The sequence below is a fragment of the Gorilla gorilla genome, chromosome 3 (assembly GCF_029281585.2).
Source record: "Gorilla gorilla gorilla isolate KB3781 chromosome 3, NHGRI_mGorGor1-v2.1_pri, whole genome shotgun sequence".
Lineage (NCBI taxonomy): Eukaryota > Metazoa > Chordata > Mammalia > Primates > Hominidae > Gorilla > Gorilla gorilla.
The window spans coordinates 60664835-60677023 of record NC_073227.2 but is presented as its reverse complement, the minus strand read 5'-3'; positions in this window follow the sequence as shown (position 1 = coordinate 60677023).

The following is a 12189-nucleotide window of genomic DNA, read 5'->3' as shown; positions in this document are numbered from 1 at the left end:
TGAAACATAGCCTCAGACAAAGCAAATGCTCAGTTGCTCTCATGTACCTTGTCTTGGACACTTAACTCTTGTCAACTCAAAATAAGTCATTGTGGCAGACTGGGATGAAACAGGTCACTCTAGAGAAAAACCAAGAAAGAAGTTCCGAAACATGCACCAGGAAAATAAAATCCTTGACATTATTCAGTCAGAGAAGCTGCAGCACTTATGAACATGTCTCAAGAATATTTCTCTTGTGCATAAAAATCTTAGTATATAAAATGAAGATAAATTTTACATATTGTAATAAAACTAGGAGGTATATCTAAATGCAAAGTTGGATTAAGAGGTATAGATTATGTTTTATCAAATTATCTCCTTTTTTTGTCTCTGATTTTGCATTGTACATCTTGTATCCATAACGCCTACAGCAGGACTTACCTCCTTGTTAAGTAATCAATAAATACTTGCTAAATGGGTGAATTTATGAATATAAGAGGGAAAGAAATGAAACACTGGGAGCAAAACAATATTTTCAGTGTGTAGTTGTGAAGAGTTGTTTCTCTGAACACAAACTCAACACTTCCCAAGTACCTGCCCATGTTAATTTCCCACCAAACATTCTCTACCTCCCTGGGGGACTGCTACCCTGCTATGTCACTGATGACAGAGAGTCATTTATTTTATTATTCATTATAGAAAGAACCACTCTGATCCTTTTTAGTTCCTCAGAGTTGATATTAGTGAATGGCATTCTCAAATTTCTTTTAATTATTTTATCTTCTAGTTTAAAAAAGTACTTAATTATAGAAAACTCCGTTTAATAAATATGCATACATATCAAGGAATTGTGTTGTCTTAAGGATCATCGTCTTGTTGAAAAAGGAGAATTCAGACAAATAGTAATTACTGTCTGTTGACTTTGCTTCTAATTTTTCTACTTAACTGTGAGATATTAAAGAGACTCTTTACAGAAGCAGTCTCAAATTAACTAACACAATTGTTAGCTAATAAAAACTACCTTTAAGAGAGAAACAATATCTGAAACTAATCCTTTTTTCTATTTTATTTGTAGCTATGTTTTAGAAAACTTTTTCTGTATTACACTTTAAATATTTTCTGAGGTATTATGTTGATTTATAACCAAAACTAAATATACCACTGAAGCTTTGTTTTTAATACCCAAGATATGGAATCAGCCTAAGTGTCCAGTAATGGGTGAAAGAAGATGTGATACACAGCCAGGCGCAATGGCTAATGCCTATAATCTCGGCAGTTTGGGAGGCTGAGGTGGGCAAAGCACTTGAAGTCAGGAGTTTGAGGCCAGCCTGGCCAACGTGGTGAAACGCGCTCACTAGTAAAAATACAAGAATAGGCTGGGGTGTGGTGGTGCATGCCTGTAACCTCAGCTACTTGGGAGGCTGAGACACGAGAATCACTTGAACCCAGGAGGCGGAGGTTGCAGTGAGCCAAGATCGTGCCACTGTACTGTAGCCTGAGTGACAGAGTGAGATTCTGTCTCAAAAAAAAAAGGAAATGTCACAAACACACACACACACACACACACACAGAGGAATATTATTTAGCCATTCAGAAGAGGTAAATCTTGTCATTTGCAACAATATACAACAACCCAGAGGACATTATTCCAAGTGGAAGAAACCAGACACAGAAAAATACTGCATGAGCTCGCTTACATGTGAAAAGGCAGAGTAGAATGGTGGCTCCCAGAGGGTGGGGGATAACGGAACTGGATAGATGCTGCTCAAAGAATAAAAAGTTTCAGTTATGAGGGATGAATAAGTTCTGGAGTTTAATGTATACAACTCTCTTTGACCATGACCACTGTACCTTCCTTTTATGAGTCATCCTCTAAAATAATGAAGTCTTCTCCTGTATCCAAATTGTTAAACTAGACCCTCCTATCTTTTAATAGGATGCTTAGTTTCTGAAACTTGTTTGGGCTCAGTATTGCCCTGTGTCTTAATGCTGGGCTATAGGCATCTGTTGGGATTTTTGGTATTTTTTCTGAAATTCTTAACTAATTTACTTCTATTTTACCTGGATATTGTTGAAACTTTTAGATTCTTTTTTTAGTGGTTATATCTACTCCCATCTCAAACACCAGGAGTTAGTTTAGCTATAGAGTATTTGTTTGATTCCAGTGGATCAAGCCAGTGATACGTTCTGAACCGGGGCTAAAACCTTTGCCCAGTTATGGCTGTAGTGTTTCCCTGTGAGTTTGAAGTTATAACTATTTTCATATTATAAGAAGTAGGATTTTATATTGTTTTAATTTTCTATGAATTTATGGTACAACTCTGCTTTATCCTATTTTGAATTACTTGAAATATTTGCAATTCATGAACCAGAGTTTTTTAAAAAATACCTTTTAGTCAATTTTGATGATCACTTCTACCCATTAATACCAATAAGCAACAATTTCCCATTTATAGATGGCATTAATGAGCATTGAAACTAAAGGCAAAAGGATAAATGCATGATTTGTGATATGAAAAGAAATGGTGCAAATATTTATCCTTACTCTGTATAACCTTGTTCAAAATAATGTGTTTATTTGTTCTTATAAATTCTGAAACCACTCCATGTTTTCTAACCTGTTTCACATAATATGAATTTTATTTTTATATGCATCTATTTAATTGGGCAAATTCAGGCTTAATGAGGATCAAGTAAAACTATAAGAACACTGAAACAAGTTGAATTAAAGGATACAAAGTGTACCGCTAGAGGAATCCAGGCTACAAAAGTCAGTTATCAGGACGAGGTTTCCAGGTTGAATTAACAGCAGTCATCTTCGTACTGGAACCATGGTTAGTGGGACAAAAGCCATTTAAGAATTTATTGCTTTGAGTTGAGATTAGTTCTGGGTAATGTGGAAGTTTTGAATTTGATGTTTAATATATTTAGAATATATTCCAATTTGAACATATTCTACATGTACCAAACTCGGGAAAGTTTTCAGTTTCTTTCTCTATGAATGGAAAAAAATGATAGAACACATTTCAGTTTCTGAAACTTTATTGGGGTTAATATTATTATATGAAGTTTTCTTGTTGTGGACCCTCATACTGTTGGGACTTTTGTTTTTTTTTTCTGAAATTATTTATTACTAGCTTACATGATAACATCAGATGTTAAGATTCCATGAGATGATGTATGTATAGCCCTTAGCAAAGTACCTGGCTCATTGTAAGTGTTCAATAGTTTAAATTATTAAATACTATTACTAATCATTGTTCCTGAGGGCCAGATTGAGCAAGTAGAGAGATCTATTTTGTAACAAACACTTTAAGATTTCTTTGCAAGAAGCCTCTTAATGACATTTATTTCCCTAGTTTGTTATAGCGTCTTGCATGAAATTGTGCTAAGGTAATTATTTACTTAATAAAATATTTATATGTTTAAGAAATTTCTTCAAGGCACAAGGTATTGTATAAATGTATACCCAGACACTGGAAATGGCAAATTTGGATTGGATTAGACATCTGCAGAAGAATTCACTCTAATAAATAAGTTAGTAATGTAATTAGGATGTCTTCCAAATGATCATTAAGCATCCCATTATGATTCATGTCATCATCAAGGAAGGACAATTTGTAAGAATATTTTTAAAGCATTTCCTATGCAATTTGTTGTAACAAGTATAACAAGTTATAATAGAAAGCTCATGCTTTACTTATTAAATTAAAATAAAGAAGGAGGGAAAGGAAGATGAATAGAAAGAAAGAGTGGCTTGCGCCTGTAATCCCAACATTTTGGGAGGCCAAGATGGCCAGATCACCTGAGGTCAGGAGTTCGAGACCAGCCTGACCAACATGGAGAAAACATGTCTCTACTAAAATAAATAAATAAATAAAAAATAGCCATTAGTCAGGTATGGTAGCGCATGCCTGTTATCCCAGCTACTCAGGAGGCTGAGGCAGGAGAATCGCTTGAACCTGTGAGGTGGAGGTTGTGGTGAGTCGAGATGTTGCCATTGCACTCGAGCCTGGGCAACAAGAGCAAAAGTCTGTCTCAAAAAAAAAAAAAAAAAGAAAGAAAGAAAGAAAAAAAGAAAAAGAAAGAAGAAGAAGGAGTAGGAAAGCAAGATACAGGGAGGGGGAAAGAAAAGAAGAGGGGGAGGAAAAAGAAGATAAATAATACTACTGCCAATGATGACAAAGAAAAGAACAGTGAGGCTTCACCATGGTTTCAAGGAGACTTTCCTGAGTCACTCTTACGAATGCTCTAGTTCTGCCTGACAAATGTTCCAATAATTTTTTTTTTTTTTTTTTTTTGAGACGGAGTCTCGCTCTGTCGCCCAGGCTGGAGTGCAGTGGCGCGATCTCGGCTCACTGCAAGCTCCGCCTCCCGGGTTCACGCCATTCTCCTGCCTCAGCCTCCCGCGTAGCTGGGACTACAGGCGCCCGCCACCACGCCCGGCTAATTTTTTGTATTTTTTAGTAGAGACGGGGTTTCACCGTGTTAGCCAGGATGGTCTCGATCTCCTGACCTCGTGATCCGCCCGCCTCGGCCTCCCAAAGTGCTGGGATTACAGGCGTGAGCCACCGCGCCCGGCCTCCAATAATTTTTAAAACAAATTTTGAACACTTTCCTAATCATTGAAATAAACTTCTGATATTGATTTGGTTTCCCAAAAGAATTTTCTTAGAAAGAAAGTATCGTCTTAATCAGCCAAATATATTCTGACCTGCTGTAATGGTCTTTCGATATGTCAGCTTGACTAGATTACAGCCCTCAGTTGTTGGATCAAACACTAATCTAGGTATTGCTGCAAAGGTATTTTGTACATGTGATTCAAGTTCATAATTAGAGGCCTTTAAGTAGAGAGAGTATCCTAAACAATCTGGGTGAGCCTGAATCAATTAGTTGAAAGGCCTTAAGAGCAGAGCTGAAGCTCAGAGCTTCTAATGGAGAAGTTCTGCCTGTGGAAAAGGGCTTCGGCCCACATCCAAGATTCCCAGCCTGCCTTTCCTGATGGCCTGTCCTACAGAGTTTGGAATCAACCAATTGGTCCCACAATTGTGTAAACCATTTCTCTTAAGTAAATCTCTCAATATAAAATCCCCCACTGGTCTATTCCTCTGGTTGAACCCTGACTAATTCACTTGTGTAGCATATGTATGTGTGTGTATATATATATATATATAAAATTCAGTGACTGTTTGGATTAGAGTTCAGTTAGTTAAGAAATGCACCCCAGAAGAAACTATCTGAAACCACAAATTTCAGAACCACCATAAAAAGAGTGGCTCAAACTTAACACTGGTCTTTATCTCCTTTATCCACCTCCTTCTATTTCATATGTATAATTATTTTATTGTAATAAGGCAAAGGCAATTTGCAACTCAGTGTGTGTCTCAAGTATACCTCATGAAGTAATAATCAGTAAACACAATACGGTCATAAAATATGTAGAAATACATAATGTATAATAAAATATGTTATATATATATACTGTCACTACATAGATATACACACACATGCATATGTATATATATATACGTGTATATATATACGTATGTGTATATATATATATACGTATGTGTATATATATATATATATATACACATATGCATGTGTGTGTATATCTATGTAGTGACAGGCAGAGAGGGATGGAAATTGATTCCACTTCCCTCCACACATCATCTTATTTCCCTGTGCTTCTTTAGAGCAAAACCATAAAATAGAAATCTCTATTTGTACACAATACCCCTCCTAGTACTCTTTTTTGGATTCTGGGGGGTATTTTCCATTAGATTTTTGCTGCTAATATTCTACCAAAATTTATCTTATTAACACATAAATAACCATCACTTTGATAAAGACAATAATCAGTTCCTAGCTCTTTTCTTCTGTAATCAACGAAAACTCTAATGTTTCAATATAGAAGTAACAAAGATATGAAAAGCATACAAACAAATGTCTGCCAAGTATTTGAATACATACATTTGGACATACAAAGAGTCAAAAAATGTCAATTATAAATACAAACAATATTTTTTAACTTTTAAAATTAACAAATTATTTTCAGTGAAAACTCATGTGTTTCACAAGGGTGCATAATGGGAGTGTGATAAATATTATTGCCTGACACAGTAAGTTACTGAATGAATTAATTTCATGAGAAGGTAACCTAGAGGTAAATATGTAAAATTTAGGGTCCTTATTAAAAGTAATTAACATATAGATACACAGGATTTTAAAATACCTTTATTTATTTATTTATTTCAAAACACAGTCTTACTCTGTCACCCAGGCTGGAGTACAGTAGCATGATCAGAGCTCACTATAGCCTCTACATGCTGGACCCAAGCAATACTCCTACCTCAGCCTCCCAAGTAGCTGTGACTATGGGCATGCATCCTCATGCCCAGCTAATTTTTAAAATTTTTGTAGAAATGAGGTCTCCCTATTTCTGCTGTTCTTGAACTCCTAGGCTCAAGCAATCCTCCCACCTCAGCCTCCCAAAGTTGTTGGGATTACAGGTGTGAGCACTGTACCTGACCCTAAAATATTTTTAATTTAGAATTTGAACTTCAGAAAATTGCAGAAATGCAGAAATAGCTGAATACACAAGAAGGTTTGTTGAATCATTTTAAAAAGTAAAAAGGAAACAATAAAATCAAATGTTGAAAATACTCAGTGAAGGCTGGTATTAGAAAAATACACAAACAAAAAGATCAGCAGTTCTTAGGTGGGAATGAACTTGCTATGTTTCAGAAACTAAATGAAGGTAAAAATAGCTGGAAAATAGCATTCTATGGAAAAAGTGTTGTAAAACTGAAATCAGTCATGCAGGTCTTATAATCTTGTTTAAAGTATTGGAACAATGATATATCATCAAATAATTTTTAATCTGGGGATTATGAAATAAAATGGACACTTTAAAAATGATCATTCTGCTTTCTGTGAGGAGCACAGATTATAGAAGGGGCAAGGAGGATAAAGGAGACTAGTTAGAATATGCCAGTTTTCCAGGTGCATACACATCATTTTTGTTCACTAATCTGTTGTCCCTCTCCTGGGCCTACACAAAAAAGACTAATTCTCAGACTTGTACAGTTGGCTATTTCTGGACAATGTGTTGTTCATGGAGGTGCATGTATCCATTCTAGGCACATATATTTCATTTACAGTTTAAAACCGTTTTGATCTTTTTCTTACCATGGGATTCGAGGAAGAAGGTGAAGTATTAAGATAGTAAAGCCACATGATTGAAATATCCTGGATTGGGAATTTGTGGTATGAGATAGAGTTGCTGTCAGAGTTGCCCGAATCTAGAGCTAATTTTGTGAAAGCAAGAAATACATCTTTGTTTTGCTAAGCCTCTGTGAGCTTTGGTTGTTGTTTGGTAATTTATCTTGTCTTAACTAATACATGAAGTAAGAGAAGATAGTTGTTTCAATGTGGGTGGCAATGGAAAATTATGGGAGTAGGTGAGACAACTTAGGGATAAAGCTTAGAGAAAGAAGGCAAGAGAGCCTGGGATCTTCCCCAGTGAATTATTGTGAGAGGTTACAAATTCAAACGCTAGAGGGGACAGGTAGATAGTGTGAATAAGTGAAGCAGACATTGTGATAAGAACTGGAAATCAAGAGTCTCATCAAAATCTGCTATTTTATACTTACATTTTTGCCTGACATAATAATGAACCCCAGATTGGCAGATTTTCTATATTTTTAAGGAAAGCTTCAAATAAATATGTTTAAATTTGAACTTCTTTAGTTTTTAAAAGTTGCCAATGAATTTTACTAAAATTAAATAAAATATTTTAAAAAATCAGTATCTTGTGTGAGACAATCCTGGTGGCCTGATCAAATAAAACCTGTGACCGTTTCACATCATCTCATCATCTGAATGTATTCAAATTTTATGCCCTCCATTATATTATATTACTTATGCCTTAAGCCAATTCTATTATTTTCTACAAGGTGGCACATAAGAGAGAATGTAGAGAAAATGGAGGAGAGAGAGGTATAGAAAGAAAATCAAAATAGACATTGTCTATGGAAGATTGATCAGAAAGGACTAATTTCCTCAAGAATCTGCTGTTATTTTTCACCACCTAACCAGTAAGAATGACCTAATGCCAGTAATAATATATTTCCCACATTCAATATGTGAAAATCAGAATTCCAGAATTGTAACATGAAGATGTAATTTACCTACCTTAGTTTGTACATTCAGATTACTCCTGTGCCTGTGCATGTGTGTGTGACTTCTCCATCATGAGCTTGTGGTGGCTTCAGGGAATTATATATAAAGAAATCAGAGAACTAAGAAACAGAACCTTATCCCCAGGGCAAGGTATACATTGCACAATATCTTTAATTGTTAAAATGATAGAAATAGAAATACATTGCCATTGAAATAAAATTTCTCAACACCTCTATTAGATACTCCTAAGTCCATTGTTAAGTAAAGAATTGGAGTAGTGGAAGGCAGAACATGGAGAACCTGCTAGCACCTCACAGAAAGACAAAAAGAAACATGAAAGAGAAGTTAAAAGGCATGGAGTATAGAATGAGAAGCTCAGAAAAATTGACTAAGGTCTCTAGAAAGAAAAACATAGGGGTAATATAGAAGAAGCAAGATTCAAGTTGAAAACTGCTGATATATTTTTTTCAAAATATAATACCGAAGTTTTCAAATTAGCTCTCCCTAATGAGTGCCAAGTAAAATAGTGAAAATAAAGAAATCAATAATACAATGTAGAGAACACAAAAAATTACCAAGAAAGAGAAAATCCTAAAAGGCCACAAAAGTAAAACTAAGTAACATATCAATGAAATGAAGATTAAAAAAAGAAAAAATGATTTTAAATCTAGATAATTAGTTTAGAAGTCCAATAATTTAGATCAAAGCCAAAAAATACATAGATCACTTTATGTAATTTCTCACCCTTGTTCCAAGAGCGAACATTGTGAAGCAGTCAATGCTTGCTTCCCCCTGAGCTAAGATGTGGCAGGGGCACTCTTCTCAACATTGTGCTTGGCTTTGGAGATGAACTATTTTCCATGCCAGAACGGTTAAAATCGAGTATGAAGGATGACAGATTTTCAGGTGGTTACAATAATAATTTTCACCTCTGTTCATAAAGAATCCCTTCCCTTTGTCTTATATGGCCATTCACTTAAGTTTCATGGCCCACTGACATCTGACCTTCCTTGTGGCAGGGTTTTCCCACCACAGGGCAGCCTAGTTGCACTGTGACTACAAACTCAGTCAGCTTCCTTCCCTGTGTCAGTAACTGGCTGTCAGTACTTTCCAACCTTCTTTTCTACCTATGCCCAGTACATGAGAAAAGTAAAAACTCTCGTCTTTATATATTCTTTCAATATTGTTGTTATTATGGCATGTCTAACAGGTTTTCCTGATTTGTATCCCAGATATTGTTTTATCCCCATTTTATACCATGTTTATTTCCACAAAAATGTAAAAATTAGGAGAAATATTGCCATTTTGTTTGAAAGCATTTCTAACGCCAACTTTCAATTTTCTTGTGTTATGCAAGGTTTTTCTGATGGTCAATTTTGAGAGAAAAATTTACTGTATACCCTAAGGCTACTCGGATTCTGTTATACAGTGCTCCTCAGACTTTCATTAAAGTAGTTCTTGTGCGAAGAGGGAATGAATGCTTACCTCCAGTTGTCTGGGGGCTTATGCTAAGCAGACTTAATGAGCAAAACATTTTGTTATGAAGTAATAACTTTCATTTGACAGAGCATCCAAATAGTTACAAATACTTACCAACTTAATCTGACACTACCGAAAGAAACATTATCTTTGTTTTCAGAATTGATACCCTTTTACACTACCAGTTAACTCTCTCCTGAAAGGTAGTGTATATTAGTTTGAAAAGCCCAGTTCTGTGGCAATCATTAAATGCAGAATACACTTTTATTATAATGCCAAATAGCTATTTCTGAAATGTAGTAATTTTAAAATATCTTAATTTGAAAGAAAGGCATGACAATTTATTTAAAAAGTCCCTGAAATTTCAATTACTACTATCAAGTCCACATCAATGTAATATAATTTTTATTTGCCTTGCATAACTACCCACAGTGTAAGATAAAATTAATGGTAACATATATCCAAGCATCTAGGCTTTGCTAACAGCAGAACGACATCAATAAAATTAACTTATTCCTTCAGTTATGCGTGAATTCTTATTTTAAGAGTAGATTTTTAAATTAATCAATAGCACAGGATAATGAAAATATATACAAACATAATGCAAAATAATTAGTATTCTATAGATTGTTCCCAATTTTGAGAACTACAGACTATTGACACAAACCAATTGGCAACAAAGCAACTAACAAAGCAATTAACACCATTTTTCGAGGTGGTTAAAAAAATCTTTTTTCTCATTGAGTATGCTTCATGTACCCTCAAGCCTTAATATTTATTCAGTAACATTATTTGGAAATACACCATGAACATATATGATTTAGTCACATAGACTGTACAAACAAATCCTTAAATGATACGCTTTTTAATTTGTAAATAATTTGTTGTATATTTTACATGGTCTTTTTATTTTACTCATTCATCTGTCCTTTGGTTTAAAATCAGAATTCTTTCTAAAAAACAAAACTATGCAATTAGCCTACAGTTCTAACTTTATTCTGCCACTTATTTCTTGTCAATAGTTTGACACATTGAAAGAGAGTGGAGGTATAGAAGGTTAATTTACATTATTGTTAATTTTAACAATTTGATAAACATTTAAATTTGAAAGACAGTAGAGTATGAAAAGGATAGAGAAAATTAGGACTCTTCTACACTCTATATATGTTTACAGTTATTTAACTTATATCTAACACTTATAATGTGATTGGAGATGAACACTGCTTTCTTTTCAGTACAAAAGTTCTGTTTGTTGACACAATTACATTGTGGCATTGACAATTTTTCAGTAGCCTGATGGGTTATAGCACATTGTTTCAAGAAATAGAACTCATTTAAACATTCACAAAACTGTTTTTGGCACTTTTTACTCCTTATTGGAAATTTCTTGACAGTTAAGATCATCAAAAGTGACAACTAACAATTAATTGTATTTTTTCTTACTACAGATTCAAAGAAAAATACTGGCTACAACCAGCATTTAAGACCCCAGGGAATGTCATTGTTGTTTTCTTAAGAAGGCATAGAATTTGGGTTTACCAAAGCAGAATTGGTTAATATCTTGATATGAATACTTGAAGGACTATGTGAAGGTCTACAGTAAGCTCAGTAAGAGTTAAATAGATGTTAAGAAAATGAAGTCTTTAATGATATTTTGAATTCTCTTTTATAGCATTTAATAGTAAAAATAACTTTAATCTTAGCCTGTATTATGGCAACTTTATTTACTAATGTCATTTGATAGATAATTTGGACATTTTTTGAAAATTGTTTTTCACATTTTAAAACATAAATAGTAATTTCTTGCACTACATGATAATAATAAATCATTAAAATTTTGCACATTGGTTTAGGATTTAATGATTTTTCTTTGATATTATAACCTATGTAAAGGCTATTATTCAAAGAAGGAAATATTATAGATATTGTTTTGGGGAATGGGCCACAGGCATTTTGCAGAACCATATTTATTAAAATGAAAATACTTGCTCACATGGGATAACCAGCTTTATTTTGGTTTAGAGGCTAGCTTCAAAGACTGAAAGAAAATTGGGAATGATGTTACAAATAAATTTCTATTTAGTTAATCACAGAGAAAGATGGAAATAATAAAATCATAAAATCTAATAACAACATCATTGTCAGCAGTTAGGGTCTATAGGTAGGGATGCAGAATGACAGCTAATATAAAAATCTGAGCAAATCAAGTGTTAATTCATGTGTCTTAGGTGGTTTCCTTCTTGTGACCTATAATTGTATTGACAGATGGTGATTTATAAATGTAAATCTCTATTGTTTTCAAACCCCTTGAAAAGATCTCTTAATTTATTGTATCTTCTTTGCCCCTCTCTTCTCTCTACACACACACACACACACACACACACACACACACACACACACACACAGAATCATACAAACCAGCAGGGATGCAACCAACATATCCATTTCAACACAAATCCTTTGTTTATGCCTTTGTATCAGAAATTCAGCTTCATACCACCAGAAGAAAAAAATCAGATTAAGAAGAGGGTGAGAACAATAAAAAAT